The following is an 8,706-nucleotide window of genomic DNA, read 5'->3' on the forward strand; positions in this document are numbered from 1 at the left end:
ACATTGCAAGTTAATTTTTCAGATTTTTTTCAATAAGTTAAACAAATTAAAGCACCATGGGCAGGTAATTGTGCTAGGTAGATGCTGGGGGTAGACTATGAAAAACAATCCCAGTCACTCCCTTCAAGGAGTGATAAAATCGAATAAGAAGAATAAGTTCCCAAATAATTGTGCTACAAGGGAGAGAGAATAGTGTTAGACAAATTTGGTTCAATGGGTTTTTGCATAACTAGCCCCAAAGATCAGGCATTAATATAGCCATGTCATCTTGTAAATCTTCAGCAGCCTTTGTGATTAAAAGTACAATCTCTGGTTAGCTCGTTGGCATAGTGGATAAAGAAGCCCTGAAGTCAGGAGGACCTGAGTTCAAATCCAGCCTCAGACACTTGACACTAGCTATGTGACCCTGGGCAAGTCACTTAACCCTGATTGCTTCAAAGTGCCCCCCCCCAAAAAAGTACAGTCTCCTCATTCTGGCATTTAAAGCTTTGTATAGGCTGGCTCCCTCCCCTTGTAACTTTCCAACTTTATTTTACATTATTCCTTTTCATGCACTCTATGGGCCAGCCAAACCAGACAACTTTCTATTCCCTGAAACTGACATTCCAGATGCGATGGCTTCAAGGTTACTGTGGGGCCCCGGGGTGCTGACGGTCTAGGCCTTGAGGGCCTGTGGCCCTGTTCGGGTGGCTGCTCGCTCCATGGCAACTGGAGGAGGTATCCCTTCTGATGAGGAGCAGGCTACTGGCTTGGAAAGAGAGATTATGATTGCTGCAAGGGATGATTTGGATCCATACAATATCTTAGCTCCAAAGGCAGCTCCAGGGACTAAGGAGGAACCCAGCCTTCCATCACTGACAAGTGAATAGTGGGCTACGTCTAGGACAACAGTGCAGTCATCTGGTTCTGGCTTCACAAAGGCAAGACACAGCATTGCCCTAACTGTGGAACCCATTACAAGCTGGTACCCCACCAGTTTAGCCACTGAGCCCCTGGACTGGTTTACTTGAGATGTGTTGTAATGTTTTCTTCCCTCCAGTAAAAGACTAGACATTTCCCTGGCTCACCCATTAAAAAAAAAAAAAGAAACTGACATTCCGTTTCCTATCTCTGTGACTTTCCCCTGTATCTGGAATCCCCCCCCACCTCCTCTGCCTCTTTAAAATCTTTGTCTTTCTTCAAGGCTCAGTTAAGCTGCCAGCTCCTAGAGATAGATGCCTTTCCCACTCCCTTACCTCTCTAGATGCTCAAATATGCATTTACTTGATTATCTGTTTACATGTTGTATCCCACCCCTCCACCCCACCATTTTTATGTGAGCTCTTGGAAAGCAGAGACCAGTACTTTTTTATATTTGAAACTCACATGCCTTTTGTATATCCGGTGATTAAAAAAATGTTTGGGGAATTACAAACAAATCTCTAGTGGAATGTCCCAGAAATTGGTTTATTTCCATGAGCTGGTTAAAGGCACAGATGACCTGAGAGAGGCAGTTAATACATTAGTCAGGATCCAAAAGGATCTCAACAGGCTGGAATAAGAAGTTGAATCTAATTGGAAACTTAATCAGGACAAACAAAACCAGTGTGGCATAGTGGATAGAATGCTGGACTTGGAGTTGAGAGACTTGAGTTTGCATTCAACAGCAGAGGCAAGTGCTTTAATTTAATCTTTTAAATTTAATTTAAATTTATTAAATAAATTTAATCTTTTATAGCTTTGGTTTTCCCCATCTGTAAAATAGGGATAATAATACTTATACTGCCTACCCCACAGGGCTTTAATGAAACCATGTATGCAGGGTGTTCCAAAATTCTTAGTATAGTTTAAAGCCTTTAATGGTATAAAACTGAACTAAGACTTTTGGGACTTTCTGTATAAACTTTTAAGTGGTATATACATTTTATTATAATTACAATCATCATCATCACTGACACCACCACCATCAAGTCTTGCACCCTGGATGAGTCAGCAGCCAGAAAAAGAAAGGGCCTGTACAGAAACTGAGCATCCAGAGTCCACAACAAGGGAGCTGATGTCCTGCCCTGCTGTCACCTGCCCTGTTACCAGGCCTCATCTGGAGCGCTGTCTGAAGTCCTGAGCACCATCGTTTAGGAAGGATGTTAGGCAGCAGATGTGTGTTCACAGGAGGATAAGCAGCAGAGTGAGAGACCCAGAAGCCAGGCAAAAGGAGAATTTGTTAAATATACTGGTGACATTTAGCCATGAGGAGGAAAGGCTTAGTGAGGGACATGATAACTGTAGAAGAACATGGTGTGGTGCATAGATTTGGATCTAGAAGGGGCTAGGGGGGCAGCTAGGTGGGGCAGTGGATAGAGCACCAGCTCTGGAGTCAGGAGGACCTGAGTTCAAATTCTGTCTCAGACACATAACACTTACTAGCTGTGTGACCCTGGGCAAGTCACTTAACTCCATTGCCTAGCCAAAAAAAAAAAAGAGGTGGGACTAGGCATGGGGTCAGGAAGGCCTGTGTTCAAATCTTGTCTCAGATACCTAATAGCTGTACTACTCTGGGCAAGTCCCATACGTGACTTTCCCCACCCCGCTCTGCACTCCCTACCCCCTGTTTCAGTTTCTTCCTCTATAAAATGGGAATAGGGTTAGATTAGATGACCACCAAGGCCCCACACAGTTCTTTTTTCTAAAAAATATAAATATATTTATTTTTAGTTTTCAACATTTACTTCCACAAGATTTTGAGTTCCAAATTTTCACCCCATCTCACCCCTTCCCCCAAGATGGCATGCATTCTGAATATCCCTTCCCCTAGTCTGCCGTGTCTTCTATCTCTCCCCCCCTTCTCTTATCCCCTTCTCCTTCTATTTTCCTATAGGGCAAGATACCTCATTTCCTGTATTTCTTATTTCCCAGTTGCATGTGAAAACATTTTTTTAAACATATGCTTTTAAAACTTTGGGTTCCAAATTTTCTCCCTTCCTCCCTCCCCACCCACCCTCATTGAAAAGGCAAGCAGCTCAATATAAGTTATATATTTTCAGTTATGCAAAACACTTCCATATTAGACATGTTGTGAAAAACTAACTCTATTTCCCTTAATCCTATCCTGCCCTCCCATTTATTCTATTCTTTCTTTTGACCCTGTCCCTCCTCAAAAGTATTTGCTTCTGATTACCCCCTTTCCCAATCTGCCCTCCTTTCTATCATCTTCCTGCTCTCTTGTCCCCTTCTCCCCCTATTTTCCTGTAGGGTAAGACAGATTTCCACACCCAATTGAATGTGTATGTTATTCCCTCCATAAGCCAAATCCAATGAGAATCAGATTCACTCATTCCCTCTCACCTTCCCCCATTTCCCTTCCACTGTAAGAGACTTTTCTGTTATTTTTTGTGAAATAATTTACCCCATTCTACCTCTCCCTTTTTTCTTCTCCTAGTATAATCCTTTCTCGACCCTTAATTTTATTCTCCAGATATGACCCCTTCATTTTCAACTCACCCTGTGCCCTATATCTATCTATCTATCTATCTATCTATCTATCTATCTATCTATCTATCTATCTATCCATCTATCTATCTACATACATTTAATTTTTCCCTCCAACTATCCTAATACTGACAAAGGTCTCATGAGTTATAAATATCATCTTTCCATGCAGGAATGTAAACAGTTCAACCTTAATAAGTCTGTTATGATTTCTCTTTCCTGTTACCTCTTCATGTTCCACTTGAGTCTTGTATTTGAAAGTCAAATTTTCTATTCAGCTCTGGTCTTCTCATCAAGAATGCTTGAAAGTCCTCTATTTTACTGAATGACCATTTCCCCCCCTGAAGGATTATACTCAGTTTTGCTGGGTAGGTGATTCTTGGTTGTAATCCTATCTCCTTTGCCCTCCGGAATATTATATTCCATGCCTTGCGGTCCTTTAATGTAGAAGCTGCTAAATCTTGTGTTATCCTGATTGTGTTTCCACAATACTTGAATTGTTTCTTTCTGGCAGCTTGTAATATTTTCTCCTTGACCTGGGAACTCTGGAATTTGGCTACAATATTCCTAGGAGTTTTCCTTTGGGGATCTCTTTCAGGAGGAGATCTGTGGATTCTTTCAATTTCTATTTTGCCCTCTGGTTCTAATATATCAGGGCAGTTTTCCTTGATAATTTCTTGAAAGATGATGTCTAGGCTCTTTTTTTGATCATGGCTTTCAGATAGTCCAATAATTTTTAAATTCTCTCTCCTGGATCTATTTTCCAGGTCAGTTGTTTTTCCAATGAGATATTTCACATTGTTTCTATTTTTCATTCTTTTGGATTTGTTTTACAGTGTCTTGATTTCTCATAAAGTCACTAGCTTCCAATTGCTCTATTCTAATTTTTAAGGAAGTATTTTCTTCAGTAATCTTTTGGACTTCCTTTTCCATTTGGCCAATTTTTCTTTTTAGGGCATTCTTCTCCTCATTGGCTTTTTGGACCTCTTTTGCCATTTGGGTTAGGCTATTTTTTAAGGTGTTATTTTCTTCAGTATTTTTTTGGGTCTCCTTTAGCAAGCTGTTGACTTGTTTTTCATGATTTTCTTGCATCACTCTCATTTCTCTTCCCAGTTTTTCCTCTACTTCTCTTACTTGCTTCTCAAAATCCCTTTTGAGCTCTTCCAAGGCCTGGGACTGATTTATATTTTTCTTGGAGGCTTTGGATGTAGGAGCTTTGACTTTGTTGTCTTCTTCTGGTTGTATTTTTGATCTTCTTTGTCACCAAAGTAAGATAATATAGTCTGACTCTTTTTGCGCTGCTTGCTCATGATCCCGGCCAATTACTTGAGTTTTAAACTCTTTGTTAAGGTAAGAGTCTGCTTCCAATGTGGAGAGTGTACTGTCCCAAGCTTCGGGGATTTTTGTAGCTGTTTTCAGAGATAATTGTAGGGACCTGTAAATTTTCAGTTCTTCCAAGGTGGTATGATAAGGGGTGAGGTGTTTACTCCTTTCCTATCCTGTGCTCTGATATATTAGTGACCACAAGCACTCCTTTCTGTCCCGTAACTGTGAGGAAGGGTTCCTATCCACAGCCACTACAAGCTCCACCATGCCAGCACTCCTGCTCACCTCAGCACGCTGCCCAGAACTGTGACCCAGATCCAAACACGGGCAAAGCAAGAGATTCCTGCCTCAGCACTGGCAAAGAGATCCCTGCAATCCCTCTCTGATCAGTCACTGGATTCCCCCTCAGTCTGTGGGCTGGAAGCTCAGGAGGCAGCTGCCCCCTCCCCCCCAAGAGACCCTTGAACACCAGTTTGCCCTGCTTGATTCTAATGGCCAGAACCAGGAACAGTGGGTAAAAATTGCAGAGGGAAAAATTTTGGATTCATGTAAGAAAGAACTGTCTAATAATTTGAGTTGTCCTAGCAGCTATCCAATTTCAAAGGTACAACTCACTGCTTCAGGAGAAAGTGGGTCCCCCAGCACTAGAGGACTTTAAGGTAAATCAGTGACCTTTGCCTGTGGTGTAGAGGGAATCAAATACCATGATGTACATAAAGTACTTTGTAAACCACTCTATAAATGTGTTATTATTGCTGTTTTAGTGCTTCAATGGCTCTGTGATCTCAACAGTGTGGGGACTTCCTTCAGTAATGCAGATGGCAAATCGTTCATGCCCTTGTGTAAACCCTCACAGGACATTCATCTGGTGTGCTAAAGGCATTTCACTTAATTAAGTCATGTGATAATTAATAGATACTAGTGAAGCCCAAAAGTTATTTACCAATTATTTCTTTTTTGTTTGTTTGTTGCTTTTCGGTGAGGCAATTAGGGTTAAGTGACTTGCCCAGGGTCACACAGCTAGTATTATGTGTCTGAGGTTGGATTTGAACCCAGATCCTCCTGACTCCAAGGCCAGTGCTCTATCCACTGTGCCACCTAGCTGCCCCTACAAATTATTTCTTATTGCATTCTTAGGTCTCATTACACTCGGTCCAGATTAGTGCAAATAATGAAATTCCTGAACTGGTCACATGTATGCAAATTTGTGCTATTTGAAGTTATAATTATGTAAAATATAGCCATTAGTTTCATCTCAATAGAATATGCAGTGCTAATTAGAATAATGTAACCACTTCATGGGATTTGTTATTTGTACTAATCAGCATCTCCCTATGTAGTTATTTCTGTTGAATCTTTCAAGGGCTCTTGTAGGGTTTTTGATCTATGCATGAGAAGCACCTTGTTGGAGGAAAGCCTTTAAGGTAGCAACTTGGTCTCCTGGAGCAAATGTGTTTTAATATTAACAAAAAGAAGAAGCACATTGGGGTATTGTATGAATCGTTCAGTTAACAGTATGACTGTAAAGATGTGGTCTGCAGCAGAATTTATTTATGAAAATCTGCCCATTCCCTTTTTATAACTTCATCAAAAATACCCTTGATATACACATTGATTATTTCCATCAATATTTAGTAGGAAAAAAGATTTAGCGTAGATGAGAAAGTAGGCATAGTTGAATAATTATTAATATTTTCTTGATTGCCTTTTTTGGCAGTAATATTTTTCCAAAGATTTTTCCCCCGAGCATTTTGGTACTCTTCCCTCTTTCATGTTCCCTGAGACTTAACCTCTCAGTGTCCTCAGAATTTTTGCCTACAGCACAGACCTCTGTGTATACCTAGTTTGGGCCAGGTAATTGGAATTCCCATCTTCATTTTGCTTAGTGTCTTTTCTATGCCTTCCTAAAGCACATTGAGGTTTGTGACATCAGAGTTCAATATGCTGTCTCCACTGTAACTGATGAAGAAAATATAAATATCATGGCAGACAGTTTCCCTTTTTCACTTCTTTCTTCTCTTTCTAGTTGCAGTCTTGCATGCACTCAGGTTACTCTGGCTTAATCGAGTTTCTTGCTAAGTTTTTTGTAAACTTATTTTTTTTCCCTCTGATGCTTCTTACTCTTTTATCAGGAAACATAGCTCACAACCTTCCATTATTCTCCAATGTAAGATTTTACAAATGACCTCTTACATCACTAAATTCTTATTGTCGTTGGCTGCCACGCCTTTCCTGTGGATAAGAAAATCAAGTGTTTGTTGGCTGAAACGTTTTCCAGACTGTTTTCATCTGGGGCTTGGTTTATATTATTGAAACTTCTTTAGGAAATGGTGACTCAGGATTGACAACTTTTCTTTTTTTTTTATTCTCCCTTCCCTTTTTTATTTTGCATCAATAGCTTCTTAAAATGGGGTAGGTGGGAACTTTTTAAATTACAAACCCTGCCTTCTCATTTTTATTCTTTTTTTTAACCTAGTATTGATTTTGATTGTTGCTCTAACAACTTGATGATCTAACTGTACTGAGGCAGCTGATTCAGAAACTGGTAAGCAGTCATTTCCTGACTTTTAATTTCATTTTTTTGTATGTCATTTGATGTTCAATATGAAAAGCATGTCCTCTCTTCCTGAGAAAGTAGTCATGATACATTTTGTGTGGTCTCTAAGTCTTGAGGTCTTTCATTTTTCACTCCTGAGCCATACTGTCAACGTACTTTTCACTATACTTACCATGCCTGCCTTTGCACTGAAGTCATCAAGCATTAAAGTATATGTTGATGTATAACCTATATCAAATTGCTTGTCTTCTCAATGAGGGGGGAGGGAGAAAGGGAGAGAATTTGGAGCTCAAAATTTTAAAAAAAACAAATGTTAAAAATTAGTTTTACATGTAATTAGAAAAAAACAGGGGCAGCTAGATGTTGCAGTGGATAGAGCACCAGCCCTGAAGTCAGGAGGACCTGAGTTCAAATCTGACCTCAGACCAAACACTTGACACTTACTAGCTGTGTGACCCGAGGCAAATCACTTAGCCCCAATTGCCTAAAAATAAAATAAAATAAAATACATGTTAATTCAATCTAGAGGTTCTTAATCAAGTTCTTTATAGAATTTTTCTACCTTCTCATCCTCTGCAACAGATGTTGGCTCATAAACTAGAAGGTATTGAGGTGCAATAGATAACGCCCATTTATTCTTGGAGTAAATTCCTGCTTCTGACACATACTGACTATGTGGTCCTGGACAAGTCACTTAACTTCTCAGTGTCCCAGGCACTTCTCTATTATAGATTGCAGAACAATTGCTAATTTGCATCGAGACTATCCCTCAGGTGGTGTTCTCTACTGTGATAAAAATCACAAACTTGTACAAAAACAAACCCCCAACCTACCTTTCAATAACCTCTTGATCCTGTTTCTAACTTTTTTCTGCTTCAAAACCATGCTTCATCTGTGCTGACTCAGGTTGGAAATTCCTTCGGTACCTGGGGCCTCCTCTTTCCCGTGACCTGTTCACCCTAATACATCCCCCTACAAAGCCTGCCTCCCTTCTCCCATAGGTGAATTCCTCCTAAAGTCTCCATTTTGTGGAGATGCCCAATCAGCCTGCCTTCACACCCCTCTGGGCCTTGTTCCTGACTTTCTAGACTTCAAAAAAAAATGCCCCCCACATTGAGTTCCTTAGTTCCCAGCCCTTTCTCCTTCCCTACCCTTCACTCCCTCCCACCCCTTCTCAGCTCCCTTTTGTGGGTTATCTTACTCTATTAGAATGTAAGCTTTTGGAGGGCAGGGATTGTCTTTCTGCTTGTATTTATATCTCCAGTGCTTAGCATACTGCCTGGCACATTGAAAGTGCTTAGTAAATGCTTCCTTCCTTCCTTCCATTATGTGGCTCAAAGGAGACAATGCACATAAAA

At 40.4% G+C, this 8,706-nt stretch overlaps 1 pseudogene; it reads left to right on the forward strand.

Moving 5' to 3' along the window:
* The first annotated feature begins 546 nt into the window (after positions 1-546).
* On the forward strand, positions 547-1,078 carry LOC110211284 (cytochrome c oxidase subunit 5B, mitochondrial-like; annotated as a pseudogene).
* The last annotated feature ends 7,628 nt before the right edge of the window (positions 1,079-8,706 follow it).

The sequence above is a fragment of the Phascolarctos cinereus genome, unplaced genomic scaffold (genome assembly GCF_003287225.1).
Source record: "Phascolarctos cinereus isolate Bilbo 61053 unplaced genomic scaffold, phaCin_HiC Scaffold_2;HRSCAF=192, whole genome shotgun sequence".
NCBI lineage: Eukaryota > Metazoa > Chordata > Mammalia > Diprotodontia > Phascolarctidae > Phascolarctos > Phascolarctos cinereus.